We start from the raw sequence: 15410 nt of genomic DNA on the forward strand, positions 1-15410 counted from the left end.
CCAAGCTGCACACAAACATGCCTTTGAATCCAGACATTTGCTGGGCCCTCTGGCTTCATCTTGATTTCTTCTTCTGGTTAGGGTTCCATGCTGGGCCTGGTGTTCACACAGTATTGCATGTGGGGAAATTGCCTAATAAATCACAGTGATCATGGGCTCCTTATATAAATGGGGTTTTTCTTCATATATCTTCTACCTGGTGCAAAATGCATTGAGGGGCAGATTTTCTATGAGTCATTGTGCAATTTTATGCATTTGCGAGAACCGTAGTCTTTAATAAATCAGACCTTTGGAGTCCTTGGAGTATTTTTCTTTATACCACGGACCTGAACATTTTGTATGGTTTGTGGTCATTTGTTTTTTTAATATTCTGGTTGGTTTTCAGTTTGCTTGGTGGTGTTGGCTGCAGACTCGTAATTCCTGCTAGAGTTGAATTTTCCACTCAGAGCAATTTTATACCTCTCCACTGTTCACAGAGACCAGAACAGACATTTCTGCCTATTTGACCAACTTCATTGACAGACTCAGAATCTTAAGTGTGGGTCAAATAATGGACGTGATTCATATCTTACAAGAACCCCCATTGATTTGCCCAGGATCTGATGCTGGCCTCGTGTGAATAACATTCTCCAGCCTTCTCATCAGGGTGTCTTGGAGTATGCAAGGCCCTATCCCACGCGGAACGCAAATGTTATCCGTCATTTCCAGCACGTATTCTCAGGGTCAATAGAATCCTTTGGGAGAGATGCAGTGTCCACACGATTCTGAATATCTTTTATCCTTGATTATGTATGAGGTGAAGGAACATTGAGCGTTCAGAGCTGAAGCAGAATTGTCACCCAGCAAACCGGGAGACTGGTTTTATGAAGAAAAACAGTATTGTAGTAGTACTATTGCATGGGAAGGAAACATGATTTTAGAAGGCCTTCCTCATTCTGTTTTATAAGGCTTGATCTCAGGAGAATGACAGATAACCCAGATGTCATTTAAGGATAGCTGACATTGTTACCAAATGCAAGTTTGTATGCCCAACTCACAGTGAGGCCAAACAAACTGAAACATCAGAGTTTGTAGCAGTGAAAGGTTTATTGAAGGGCCAACCAGGGAGACAGGTGGCTTGTGCCCTCTGTCCCCCAAAACTCTGAACTCCCCAAAGTGTTTCAGCAAAGCACTTTTAAAGGCAAGGTGAGGGAGGGATGAGGTTGGTTGTTGCAGACTTCTTGGTGTCAGAATCCTTTGTTCTTGCAGCTTTCTAGGTAGGTCAGGTCATGATGTTCCTGTAAACCTCCAAAAAAACAGATGTTATTTTCTGTTCTCCAACTTCTTATCTCTATATGAATGGACTCTTAAAGGTCAGAACCTTGAGAATGGGTTATCCTATATATTTCAGGCTACAGGCGACATGCTTTTACAAAAGGTACAGAGCCGGCATGACTAAGCACAGGCAACAGAGCACAAAGCATAAAGTTAAAGGAAAAAATCTAATATGGAGTCAGATTTGTTCTTCCCTATCACAACATAAGACAATGCTTGCCTGATGTCATACATCAAGGCAACGAAAACTCAGCACTCGAATCCATTGTATACAATCAAACTGACGCTAACGTGAATGCTTATTATTATGTGTGAGCAGAAACTCTCCTCGAAGTTCAAATCTACATAGGAAACAATTCCTTCAGAGAAGTTGGGGGAGGGGAAATTAGCAATATTTAAACATCTGCTCTGTAGCCCATGTCTTGCCTTTATTTAACCTTGTCAAATGTGGAAGGACTCATGAATCCTATTTTATAGATTAACCACTCATACCGGGAAAATTAAGTAATGTACCCAGGATGGCACAACTGATCATTGGCCGAATTGAACCTGAACCCATGTTTCTTTGACTATCAAAGCATATGTTCTTCTCACTACACAACTATCTTCTTAAATAAAGCCTTGAATTACAGTGTCGAGTCTTCAAGCAAAATTTGGCAACCTCCTTCTGAGATCATTGCCACTTCCAGCTTTCCTGCCATTACTTTAGAAGGTGTGCCACTTAAACACACGCCTTTACAAGTGTTTATGTGATGCCTACCATCCAATGTTGTGCTATGGACCAAGGAACACATACATTTAACGTAAGGTAATTCCTGTCTTCTAGCAGCTTATAATCTAGGTGGAAAGACATGAGGTAACCACACACAATAGTTTAAAAACGATGTAAAGTAGTATTGATCACTGCTTTCATTCACATTCATTCTTTCTTTCACAGTGGAAGCTCTTTTTTCTATGGCATAATTTATTTAATAATACATCCAAGACACTTGAGGCAGCTTCCAGTGTTAAAATATATGTGATACAAAATGTTAAAACTAAGACAGAAAGATCAGAAACAGTTCAGACAGACAAGAGACTATTCAACTAAGAGCCCTCAAGTACAACACAAATCTCTTAACTATTGAAGCAGAATGTAAAATCTAAACAGACTTTGCTCTCCTCTTTAGGTCCAGCCGAGGAATGAACTGATTGCTGATACGAAATGTAAATAGGATTTTATTCAAAGAGATCCATATTACAAGTTGACACTGTCAACAATGCATCAGAACCTCACAGGATCACTCAGGAATTGGCTGTGATTCACAAGAGATTATTTAAGGAAATACAGCAGAGAACCAAATTAGGGCCAATATGTGGGTGGCAATGAAGATGATTTTAAGAATTAAGAGTATTCAAGGTTAAATACACTAAGTCACAGAATGAGAAAGTCACTTCCTTTTCAATGCTCTTTCAGTCAGACTGTCTTAGTTTGTTGTTAAATCGTTAATGCTCTCTAACACCTGCTAGCTTTCCCTTTTAATAAAGGAAACAAACGGTGACCTCAGGCTAATTGTTTTCAGTAGGTAGGAGTATCTAGTGATGATTTTGAACATGATTTTGGTTTTGTTTTATTTATTTATTTTCATGGTTTCCTATTTATAACAAGTGATATGAATCTTCTACTTATGGTTAAAAATATAAAATTTCCCTTTAAAAAATGTTTAAGTGAGACTTGTCACCTAGCCGGTTGGTGTAAACTCAGAAGTCTGACACTCACAAGCACTGAGCAGGGTGTGAATTCAGAGCTACCTGTAGTGATTGGTGGCAGGAAAAACTGGTGTGACTGCTTTGGAAAACAGTTTGGCATTGCCTCCTTAAATGGAACATTTGCCTGCTCTAATAAGTCACCATCCCACCTGTGTATTCATATCCAAGATACATTTTAGCCCTTGAATGCAGGAGATATGCAGAAAAAGGTTCACAGCAGCCCTCTTAACAATAGCAAAATCATGGAACTCACCCAAATACCCAATGGCAGGAAAGTAGATGAATAAAATAAATGGTGGTGAATTCATATAACAGAATATTATATAACGGTCAAAATGAATGAACTACAGCCACTGAGAACAATATGGATAGATCTAAGTCATATAAAGTGAAAAAAGCAAGACTCAAAAGTTTACATGCCATTAGATTCTTCTCTTAAGGTTAAAAACAATTAAAATTTTAAAATGCACATTTTAGATGTACGTATTGATGAAATGAGACCAGGTATAAAAGGAAGCAACTGAACAATGAATACAAGATTCAAGATGTCTTTCAGGGGGCAACGGTCAGGGGATAGGTTGTGGAAGGGGATCATAGGGCTGGATTTATTGTTAACATCTTGGCTTTTGTTTGGGATCGTGGTTTACAGACACTTATTACATATTCGAAGTAATTAAGTAATTAACAGAATAAAGAAGTGTAAGCCTTGATTGCGCCGATGTTAAGAGTCTGTCAAGAACGAAAAATAACGATGAACTCGACTCTGTATTTCAGGTCCAATCGGAAATACAGGGAGGGAATTTAAGAAAAGATACTAAGCAAAATAAGGATACAGATGTGAAGCAGGATGCAATTGACTGAAATTTGAAAAATGCTGCAATAAGAGAAGTTCCTTCCCATGCAGGCTAGTTTAAATAGTTCAAATGACTGAACCTTAGAAGTCAGGTTGAGGAGGGATTCAGAAATCACCTGAATTGAAAATGAAGTTACCCACAGGAGCCAAAGCAAGCAAAGAATGTGGGGCAGTATGGGACCCATGAGAAAATAGGATGGGCAACTAAGGATTCCACAAGGAAGCTCAGATCATCCGAGCCTGTGATGTGGTCAAGGAGGCATCAGCTCCTATCGGTGCTACGTGGAGCATTTTTTTGACATTGGAGACCTGACTCTTCTGTCTCTTGGTGTCCAACTGAAGGTCAGACTGGGGTATTTACTGGTAACCTACCATTTTTTCAGAAAGAATTGAGGATGGTTTACAATATTATTTGAAGTACACCTGAGTAACTAAGGTGAGGAATAAATGAGTTTTAAAAGAAAGGAAGGGGTCGGTGGCGGGGGGCGGCAGCCAAACTGGAGTCAGCAACACTCCTAATACCAAAAAAAAAAAAAAAAAAGTGCTGGCCTGAGAATTGTCCAGTATACTTGCCACATAATACATGTGGAGGAAACAGGAATGTTATCTTTAGCTGTACTTTCACGGGATTCACAAGTCCTTTCTTCAAATACTGATATTGCAGAGTTCCTTAAATGAAGGCAAGTATAATCATGATTCTCTGGGAAAGCTTTCTTGAGAGAGCCAAACACGTGCACTGGTTTTTGGTAACCTAACTTACGAGTGGGTAGAGACCTGCAAAAGTGGATGGAGGGTATAAGCCTTAAATGATGTCTACTAAATAATAGTTTCCGCCATATTTTTGGCAGGAACGCTTTGAGGTCGAGTTTCTGAATTGTGCCTGAAGTGGATGTTCATCTCTAAACAGGGAGCTCCATGAAAAGGGAACCTTCCTACACTGTTGGTGGGAATGTAAATTGGTACAGCCATTGTGGAAAACGGTATGGAGGTTCCTTACAAAACACAAAATAGAGCTACCATATGATCCAGCAATCCCACTCCTGGGCATAAATCCAGAGGAAACCATCATCTGAAAAGACACATGCACCCCAGTGTTCACTGCAGCAGTATTTACAATAGCCAAGACATGGAAGCAGCCTAAATGTTCCTCAACAGATGAATGCATAAAGAAGATGTGGTACACACACACACACACACACACACACACAATGGAATATTACTCAGCCATAAAAAAGAATGAAATAATGCCATTTGCAGCAACATGGATGGAACTAGAGATCATCATATTAACTGAAGTAAGTCAGAAAGAGAAAGACAAATATATATCACTTATATGTGGAATCTAAAATTTGACACAAATGAACGTATCTACAAAACAGAAACAGACTCACAGACATAGAGAACAGACTTGTGGTTGCCAAGGGGGAAGAGGGTGAGGGAGTGATGAATTGGGAGTTTGGGATTAACAAATTCAAACTATTATATATAGAATGGGTAAACCACAAGGTCCTACTGTATAGCACAGGGAACTATATTCTATATCATGTGATAAACCATAATGGAAAAGAATATAAAAAAGAATATATATATATATATACACACACACATATATATCTGAATCAATTCGCTATACAGTAGAAATTAACACAACTTTGAAAATCAAGTATACATCAATAAAATAAATTAAAATAAATAAATAAATAAACAGGGAGCTGAATGTGCTGCAGGTTTGTGATGGACGAGTGGAAAGGTAGATCTTTGGATGCTAACATGGGAAATGATGGCCTATACTGTATTCCAGTCCAAGCTGAAGGCCACCCGTTCTCCATAACAAGGGAAGGGCAGGATATGGTCTTTAGGGATAAGTCTTTAAGCTGTGGAATAACAAGTAAACATTGGTGCTTGGAGAAGATTAACCAAGGAAGGAGCTATGGGCTTTATGGGGCTGGACACTGGAGGTATGAAGCCAGTTAAGAACTTAGGGCAGCAGTTGGGGCCCTGAGGCTATGAGTACTGCCTCTCAGATGATAGCCCATCTTTGCACGCCTCCTTCTTTCTGAGTGAGTACCCCAGCTCTGCATGGGGATCTGTGTTGCTGTGTACAGTTTCAGCTGATTTAATTCCCCAAAGTAACTAACTCTTTCTAGTTGTCTAGGAAAATAATGATCATTTGTAATCAACCCTTCCTACAAACACTAGTCCAGAAACTAAAGAGTACACAGGATGTGGCAGGAACAAAAAAGAAACCGATATTAGGGGATAAGTTTCAAAATTCCATTTTTTTCCATTTGGAACAGACTTGAGCAGCATAAGCGTTGAGATTTCTGGCTGAAACATTCCAAAGATGTCACACAGTTCCTCTTGAAACGTGAATAAAGTTGAGATATTAATAAATCAATCTGAGGTACCCTTAAGCTCCTACAGCTGAAGAATGAAGCCAACAGGAATCCCTAAAAACACAGAGTGTACCCCAAAACCACGGGCCCACATGGCTTTGGTCCCTTACATCCTCTGGTAGTTCTGTTGTGCTTTTATCACCACACTCTATATGATGGACCCCACTTTCCCCATTTGTTAGATCTTAGCAAACCTTTAAAACAAATCCTTCTGGCAGAAGGGAAGGAAGCCAAAGAATTAAGATAGATGTGAGTTGGCTGGAAGCATCTCAGCCCACTAGGGCAAGTACATCCTGGTGAAGACATGAGGAAAGGGAGAAATGGATGGTTAGAGAGAGAAAGCTGAGCCCAGTGTTATTGAAATTTCTGGTCAGTTCCTGAGTTTTTGTGCTAATTTAGTGTGACTTATGAAAAAAGAAAAGTATGGATGTTTCCATAGGTTGAACTTTCATGCCAAAGAAAAGTCACCCAAGATTCCATGCACCTGTAAGCCAGTTACTGACTGAGAGTTTCCAGGCTTACAAGATCTTTTAGGCCGTCGGCTCAGGCTAGAGGATCTAGATTTCCCAGAAATGAAGAATGGAAAGGAAGAGAAAGAAATATATCAATTTCCTTCTGACAAAGAGATTTCTTCAACATTAAGTTAGAGCTAAAAATGTCTTAGATCTTAAGAGATCATGTCCAATTTAAAACCTGATTCTATAATATTCAATAAAAAAATTCAAGTCCACTTAAAGTGTGGCTTTTTATTATCTTTACTAGAATATATTAGGTTGAACCATAGAAAATATTCAACCATTTTTATCTAAGCCAATTTTCATACTGCTCAATCTGATACAGTTATATATATCCTACTATAAACTATAGAGTATAGTCATTAAACAAACAAATGAACACATAAAAACAAACTAAAACTGGGTCAAGGATCAGTGATCTGGAGCTCAAATCCATGCATTTTTATTCTCATAGGAAAACTCTGCAGAACTAAAAGAAACGTTTTTTAAACATCATGTAGCCTAGCCTCTTAAATTCTGTTTGAGACTTGAGACCTAAAGAGGTTGATATTTGTGTAAGACCGTACATTTATGTAAACGACATGGATGTGAAATTAAGCAAGGGTTTGCTTTCAGGACCAGCCATTGTCGGAAAGATGATTTTTATGAGCCTATCTGTAGTCTGCCCAGGTCACCGATGCAAAAAGCGTATCAACAGTGTGGTCTTATCAGAGGAAACGTGTGTTCACAAGGCCTCCTGACACATTTGAGAAAGCGAATAACTTTGTTTCTCACCTGAAGACATTTTTTTTTTAGCCGCCCCGCACGGCATGTGGGACCCTAGTACCCTGACCAGGGATCGAACCCACACCCCCTGCATTTGAAGTGTGGACTCTTAACCACTGGACCGCCAGGGAAGTCTCGGGACATTTTGTGCTTGATGGTGGAGACGAGAGAGAAAAGAGGTGCCGACAATCCAAGAGTGGAGAAGATTATCCTGCCCTTCTCCATGCTGGAGCTCTTGGGGTTGAAGATCCCCACTTGACCAGAGCCAGGAATATTGGGTCAAACCTTCCTCTCTCCTTCCTTCTTTTCCTTGTCCTATTAGGATAATGAGACCATGTTCCCCAGAGTTGATTCTGAAAGAACTGAGGGCAGACATGACTGTGGGATTGACCTGCCCCAGGCAGTACTAAGGAGGGAGGAATTCCCATTACTGTACCACAATGAATCTTCTCTATAGAAAAAGTTAAGACTTTTAGGAAAAGGCTTAAAGAAAGCAGAATGGTTGCAGCCTACCTAGTAGGTAATTGGGGGAAATAACTTTCACATTACTTCAAGATAATTAGCACTGGCTATCTTTCCTTTGGGTTTTTTAAGAATTTGGGTTGTTTTCCATTTTCTGATAGGGTTAATGCATTTGAGCCCTAAGAAAGAAATGGGGTGACTATGGCTGGTGATTTATACTTAGGAGTGTAGGGAGGTGGAAAGAAGGAAAGAAGAGCCAGATTCTCAAGTAATAGTATGTAAGAGGCACAGGCAATGTCTCCCTCTGACAAGGTAGCAGTTAAAGGGGTTGGCAGGGCCTTTCCCCTAAAGATGCTAAAACCAGCAGTAGGAGCTGCAAAGAGGTGCTGAGGTCGGATATAGCAGGAGTCACATCTTCAGAATAGCATTTTTTAAATAGAAGTACAATGCAAGGATGCACCCTATGGGACCCTGAGGATGTAACGTATTCCAAGGAGGGCAATGACAAATGGCTGCCGTTTTGCATGAATGTAAAACTCAATGTCTTCAACACTGAATGACTGACTCATACATACACTTAGGAATCTCCAAGCTGATTTATATCTAAGTGTCAGTCATAGACGTTTCCTAATCCTTAGCAATGTAGCCTAGAAACTGAGAGAGGATCAAGTACTTCATCTCTTTCACCATGAAATATACCTTTTATTCATCCTAAATGCCAACTACTCCTCACCCAGCTTGCATTTCCTAAACTCAGTGATTTACACTGACAACTATTACTTAATTCTTTAAAATTAAGGACTGTGGTATGGAAGTATTCAAGAGAACCCCATATATTGAAGGGAAAATAACATACTTTATGTTTGTGTAGCATTTGATAATTTACATAGATATATGCACATACATTGTCTATGCCTATGAGCCTTACAACAATCCTATGAAGTGGGTGTCAAAGGCATTCTCATTTTATTGAGAATTAGCTTCATTTTCTTTATCTTTGTCTTCTTTGAGTTTTCACACATGGTTCTACTAGCATTCACTACCCCAGTGGTTTTCCAAGTGTGGTCTCTGGACCTGCAGTATCCCCATCACTTGGGTACTTGTTAGAAAGGCAAGTTCCTAGCCCCCTCCCCTCCTCAGACCTATTGAATCAGGAACTTGGGGTGTTTCAGGTAACTCTGATGCATTCTCACATTGGAGCCACTACACAATGCTCAGCCTTACTCCAGTTCCTAAGCACATCCTGAAGGCTGCAGGATACATATCCAATGGCCCAGGTCTCCATGCTCTGGGACTTAGAATGTTGACCTCACCAGCTCCAGAGTCTGAAGACCGCAGAGCCATGTTGTAGGCTGGCCTACTTGTTATTCCTCTCCATTTTTGAGTTTTTAGGCTAACCGTAACTTGATCTGGGTCCTGCGAAAGACAAAATACACCAGACACCTAAGGAGAATGCTCTTATGGGAGAAGGTTCATTCATGAGGATCATCTAAAAGAAAAGGTAGGGTGCCTAGGGTTCCATAGAGAGGCGAAGAAACAGGGACTTATAGTCGCTTAGAAAGGGTAGAGGTGGGTCTTGTCTCAGAATATGGAGAGCAGGTGGTCCTTGTTTCCTGAAACACAAAATGAGAAGATTTCTCATCTGTCTCTGCTTTCCAGGAACACAGGGCTCAGATGAAGTTCAAGGTTGTCAGTCCCCATGTAGCCCACAGGTTGGATCTCTCTCCTCCACCTATGTGGGCCTTGCCGTTGACGTTTGCTTTTTCTGCCTTGATCCCAGTTCTCCCTGCTTCTGATGGTTACTTCATATGGTCTACCTGTCCTCCGATGGACCTGGAGTTAGTAACTTATCTTGGTCTTCCAAGTCCTCTCCTAGACACAAGAGCCTTGTCCCTGTCCCCAGCAGTGGCTAAGGCAGGAAACCCATGGAAGTCCTTCCCAGGTAATGTCTACTTCCTGCCTGAGAAGCAGATTCCAAGATCTCCTTTCCGCATGCTCTGCCCACTTGTTAAAATCTTGACCTCAAACTCTCCTACTGTTCACCATTTCTGAAACTGTGCTTGAGACAGAGGTGTATTTTGGACATTATTCCTGACTCACTGGGCTGCACAGGCAGATGGGTTCCCCCAGCCTCATTCAGTTCAAAGGATGTTTAGCAGGCTCCCGGTTGCCTCTACCTCCCTGCCTGGACCATGTCATCTCATGGTCCTGATCCATAAGGTCTAATATCTGAGTTATGAATGTCATAGAACCAGAAGCACCAGCTTTTCAATTGTATATCTTGAGTCAGTAGGTGACTTCAGAAAATACTTCATGTTTTGTGCTTTATTGTGTATCGTATACAGCAAAATGCCTGGTGCCTAGTATGTTCCATTTATTGAAGGAAAGAGATGGGGTAGGAGAGAAGGAAGGCAGGAAGGAAGGGAGGGAGGGATGAAGGAAGGAAGAAAGGGAGGAAGTGAGGAGAGAGGGAGGGAAGGAGGGAGGGAGAAAGGAAGGAAATATAATATGCTCTCTTTCTTACTGGATTGTTTTGGGAGTAAATGACTGATTATACACACAGTGTTTTCAGCTTGTTGGAAATTCACTGCTTAAATCTCAAGTTATTTTACTGTCACCATCAATAGAATAATCAGCTGTATCCTCATCCCCGGGGCTCTGATGCATGTTTAGGGATGTCACGCTTCTTCTACAGACTGGTGGTTATCTATTTAAGAGACATAAACTTGAAAGAAAAAGAAAATGCAACAAATCCAACAAGAAGGCAGCTTGGCGCAGGCGGAAAAATGATCAGACGGGAAGTGAAAAGAGACAGGGGGACCTGAGACACGCTCACCATGGTCCCTGTGGAAAAGCTCCAGGCCAGCTCAGGAAGGACTCCGGGAGCTGGCGGGCTCATTAATCATCGCAGCAACACTGGGTGGGACACAGAGAGCGCATTTCCATCGCACAGAGGCTGGGGGTTGGGACCATTGCCCTCCCTCCGTGGTCCCTCCCCCAGCAGCCGCAGGATAGGCTCCCAGCGCATCCCCTGGGGCACCAGCAGGGCCTTCCAGGTGAGAGTCCAGCCCCCTGGGCTGACAAGAAGGAGGCCCGCTACCTCCCTGACTCATTTCTCCCTATACCTCTGGCTCCTCATCTCTGAAAGGAGGCTGGGGCATCAGCGGTTCCCTGGGCAGAAAGAAAACTGAGCCAGCAAGAGGGTATTCGTTCCCCACAGACGTCTGAGTGTTCTGTCGTTGTACTTGTTGTTTCAGTCAATGATGCAGAGACTTTCCTTAAATGGTTAATTTCGCCCCTTTTCCTTTTCAAGTGAGCCAATTCCTTACATTCTCAGAATAAAACGGAGAGTGCCCTTTTGCTACGCCCTTCTGCTCTGGGGAAATGTCTTGTATTCTCAGAAAAGTGGACACACCTCCCATGTGGTACAATTTCAGGGGTGTTGAGAAGGCCCCTTTACCCCAAGAGCCCACTACCTCGCCCCCAGAGTGCCGGCCATCTATACACACAGATCCGAAACCAGCACAGAAGCTTTGAACATTACCTTTTTTCACCTCTGCGTAATGTGTAAAGGATTTCTGAATAAAACTTTACAAGTGAAAAAAGAAGACCCACAGTGTTAACACACGTACGCATGTACACATGCACACAATCATTCTTTAAGGAAGAAGAAAAACATAGTAAGTGTGTGAATGGGATCTGAATGAATTTGTTTGTGAAGGTTATCTAAAAGAACACTATATGAGTAAAAGGACTTCTTATACCAAGAGACAATGCAGAAAGGGGACACAGAAAGCAGGGATTCGTCTAACTCATTAATAAATAGTTTGAGAAGGTCATGCAAGTACAGTGAACTTTGGGAGTTACCAGATAATTGCTCTATAGCCAATTTTGTAATTCGGTTTTTTATTTTCTTACCGAGTTTCGAGAGTTTTTATATATTCTGCATACAAATCCTTTAGCAGATGTGTGACTGCAAATATTTTTCTCCTAGTCTATACCTTATGTTTTCATCCTCTTAACAACTTCCTTAACAGAGAAACAGTATTTAACTTTGATGAGATCCAGTTTATCAACATTTCTTTCTATGGGGAGTGCTTTTGGTGTCATGTCTAAGAATGCTTTGCCTAATACAAAGTCATAAAGATTTTTTTCTATGTTTTCTTCTAGAAGTTTTATAACTTTAGCTGTATCTGTGATCTATTTGGAGGTGATTTTTGTATAAGGTGTGAAGTTTACGTTAAAGTTCTCTTTATTTACTTATTTATTTTACATATGAATGCCCAAGTGTTCCAACATCAATTGTTGAAAAAGCTATTATTTCCCAACTGAATTGCTTTTGCACCTTTGTGAAAAAATTATTTGGCCATATTTGTATGAATCTACTCTGGATTCTTTATTCTGTTCCATTAATCTACGTGTCTATCTCTTCACCAATATCACACTACCTTGATTACTATAGCATTACAGTAAACCTTAAAATCTCAATATAATTTCTCCAACTTTACTTTCTTTTTCAAAATTGTTTTAGTAGCTGTTCTAAGGTTCCCTGCTTTTACATATAAATTTTAGTATTAGTATGTCTATATCTACAAAAAATCCTGCTGGGATTTTGATTGGGCTTGTGTTAAATCTATAGATAAATTTTGGGAGAGTTGACATCTTTACTAAGTTGATTCTTTCAATTCATAAATATCATGTGTACTCTCCAATTATTTAGTTCTTACTTGATCCCTTTCATCAGCATTTTGTAGTTTTCAGATTACAAATTGCATATTTGTTTTGTTAAATTTATCTCTAAGTATTTCATTTCTGAACCTATTTCACATTTATTGTTATTAAAATATTTGATTTCCATGTACATTGCTAGTGTATAGAAATATATTTCTATATACTTCAAAATATTGTCTTGTGTGTGTTAAACTTGTATTCTGTAACTTTGCTAAACACACTTATTAATTCTAGAAGATTTTTTCCTATTCTTTGTCATTGTCTATATAGACAATCATGTTATCTGTAAATAGGTACATATTTATTTTTCCCTTTCCCATCTGTAAACCTTTTCTTTCTTCCTTCCTTCCTTCCTTTCTTTTCTTTCTTTCTTTCTTTTTCTTTCTTTCTTTCTTTTTCTTTCTTTCTTTCTTTCTCTTCCTTTCTTTCTCCCTTCCTTCCTTTCTTTTCTTTTCTCCTTTTTTTTTTTTTTGCCTTATTGCTTTGGATAACACTCTAGGACAATACTGAATAGGATATTTGAGAGTAGACAGTTAACAACATGGCAGTTCTAAGTTCTACCTATCAAATAAATGGAACTTTAAATGGAAATGGAATAATTCTCCAATCAAAAAGCCACAGGGTGACTGAATGCATTTTTTAAAAGAAAAACAGATTTTAATAATATGCTGCCAATAAGAAACTCACTTTAACTTTAAGAACACACATAAGCTGAAAGTGAAGGGATGGAAAGCGATAAATAAAGGATCACACACATATACCTACACACAAAACTATATCATTCAATTTGCAATAAGCACTTGGAAGGAAATAAAGAGTATGCCATAGAGTCCCGAACCTAGGATGGTAATCAGGACAGAGGGCTATGGAAAGCTTCCCTAAAGAAGTGATATTAGCTTCCCTAAGGAAGTCAAGGCTTAGTGGTGAGTAGGACATTCCTGGGTGAAGAAGAGTGAGAAGGAGCATTCCTGACAGATGCAATCCCACTGGTTGGAGACTTTAAGATGGGAAGGAGCTTTCCTCAGGAGAAGAAGGAAGGTTAGAGTGGGGCACAAGGAAAGGGGGTAGAATGGGACAAGAGGCAGCTTGTGTTGGTTGAGCAAGGTGTGCAGACCTGCCTCAGGAAGAGCCTGAAAAGAATGGTCCCTAATCTACGCCAGTGGTGTGGTTCTCCACCAGGTCATCCAGATTGCCTGGGGTCTCTTTCTGAGAAGAAGCAGGCCCAGGAAAGCACACCCCAGTACTTCTGAAGACTGAACAGAAAAGGATCAGAAGACCAGGAAGATTCATTAAGTGTTTCCTAGACTACCTTCCCCTGATTCTACAACTGGAAGTGTCTCTGGTGGAAATAAAGAAAAGAAAGAAAAAGAAAAGAAACGTGTATGTAACCATCGTCTTTCCTTGTGTTGCTTGACTCAGTCTAAGAACTGCGGAGACTAAACCCTCAAATTTGAGAAGTTACTTTGCAGTTTTTCAGACACAATACCCTCATTATAAAGGTGTGCGATGAACAATTATGAGGTCCAGGGGAATCACAGGATGAGTATAAAATAGCAAAGCAAGTTAGTGGCAGCAAAGCCGGGACAGAGCCCAGAACACCCCCACGTTTTCTGTGGTGCAAGCAGAAGTGCCGATGTTGGCGCCTTTGCAGACCAGGCCCCCTTTCACTTTTTAAACTCAACTCACGCTGCCTGGGAGACAGAAGGGCTTTTTGTCCTCATGGTCTTCCTGTAGTCATGTGGTAGTTCTTCAAAACTACTGCCCTGGTGTCAATTACCTCTGATCTTTGTTACTTCTCCAAAACAAATGGGTGGGATTAAATCAGTTCTAGAATGCTCCTGGGAGTTATAACCTATATTTGAATAAGGTCATACTTATCTGAGTCAATTTTTAAAGTACTGCTTTCACATTTTAATGCTAAATCTCCCCATTTTCTGTCTCGCAAGCCTACCCACACTGAACATACTGATACAGGAAGTTTTTGGTTTCCTTTTCCATAAAACAAAACAATATGAAGAGCCTCAGCTTTACAACCAGCTCGACACATGTGAATACACTCATTCAAATGTTGACTGGACAGTGGAAGGCATCAGTGGAGGGGCTTTGTGGCTTGGATCTCTCCTAATCCCTATGTAACTGGCCATGAGAGACCTCTGGACACAAGTTAGGACTTCCCCAGCCTTGGAAGAGAGAGGCATTTTCCTGAATTGCAGCAGTTGTATCTGGTGAGTAATAGAAGCATTCATACCCAGAGCCACAGAAAGAATCCAGCCCAGTTAGATATTTATGAGCTGATATGTAGCCCAATTGATGGAGAGTTTGACCATGTGTTTATTTAATGGCCGGTCCTATTAAAGGTTAAAAACCATGGGTGAGATCCTGGGAAGTAAAAGTCCATCTCACATGCCTGGTCAGTGCTTGTCACCCAACTTTACAGGCAGACCAGAGAATTTTTTTAAATTAATTTTTATTGGAGTATAGCTGATTTACAATGTTGTGTTAGTTTCAGGTGTACAGCAAAGTGAGTCAGTTATACATATACGTATATCCACTGTTAGGATATACGTATAACTGTTACGTATACATATATCCACTGTAATACATATCCATATATCCATATATCCA

The 15410-nt window shown here is 40.3% G+C and overlaps 1 protein-coding gene across 1 annotated transcript in view; it reads right to left on the minus strand.

The window, feature by feature from the left end:
• Positions 1 to 1067: 1067 nt before the first annotated feature.
• The window catches only part of C9H7orf25 (chromosome 9 C7orf25 homolog), a 198909-nt gene continuing 184566 nt past the window's right edge, over positions 1068 to 15410 (minus strand). The window contains exon 3 of the transcript XR_009504889.1: positions 1068 to 1285. The gene's annotated coding sequence lies outside the window, so the exon portion shown is untranslated. The remainder of the gene's footprint in view (positions 1286 to 15410) is intronic.

This window comes from Balaenoptera ricei, chromosome 9 (genome assembly GCF_028023285.1).
Source record: "Balaenoptera ricei isolate mBalRic1 chromosome 9, mBalRic1.hap2, whole genome shotgun sequence".
In the NCBI taxonomy this organism is placed as follows: Eukaryota; Metazoa; Chordata; class Mammalia; order Artiodactyla; family Balaenopteridae; genus Balaenoptera; species Balaenoptera ricei.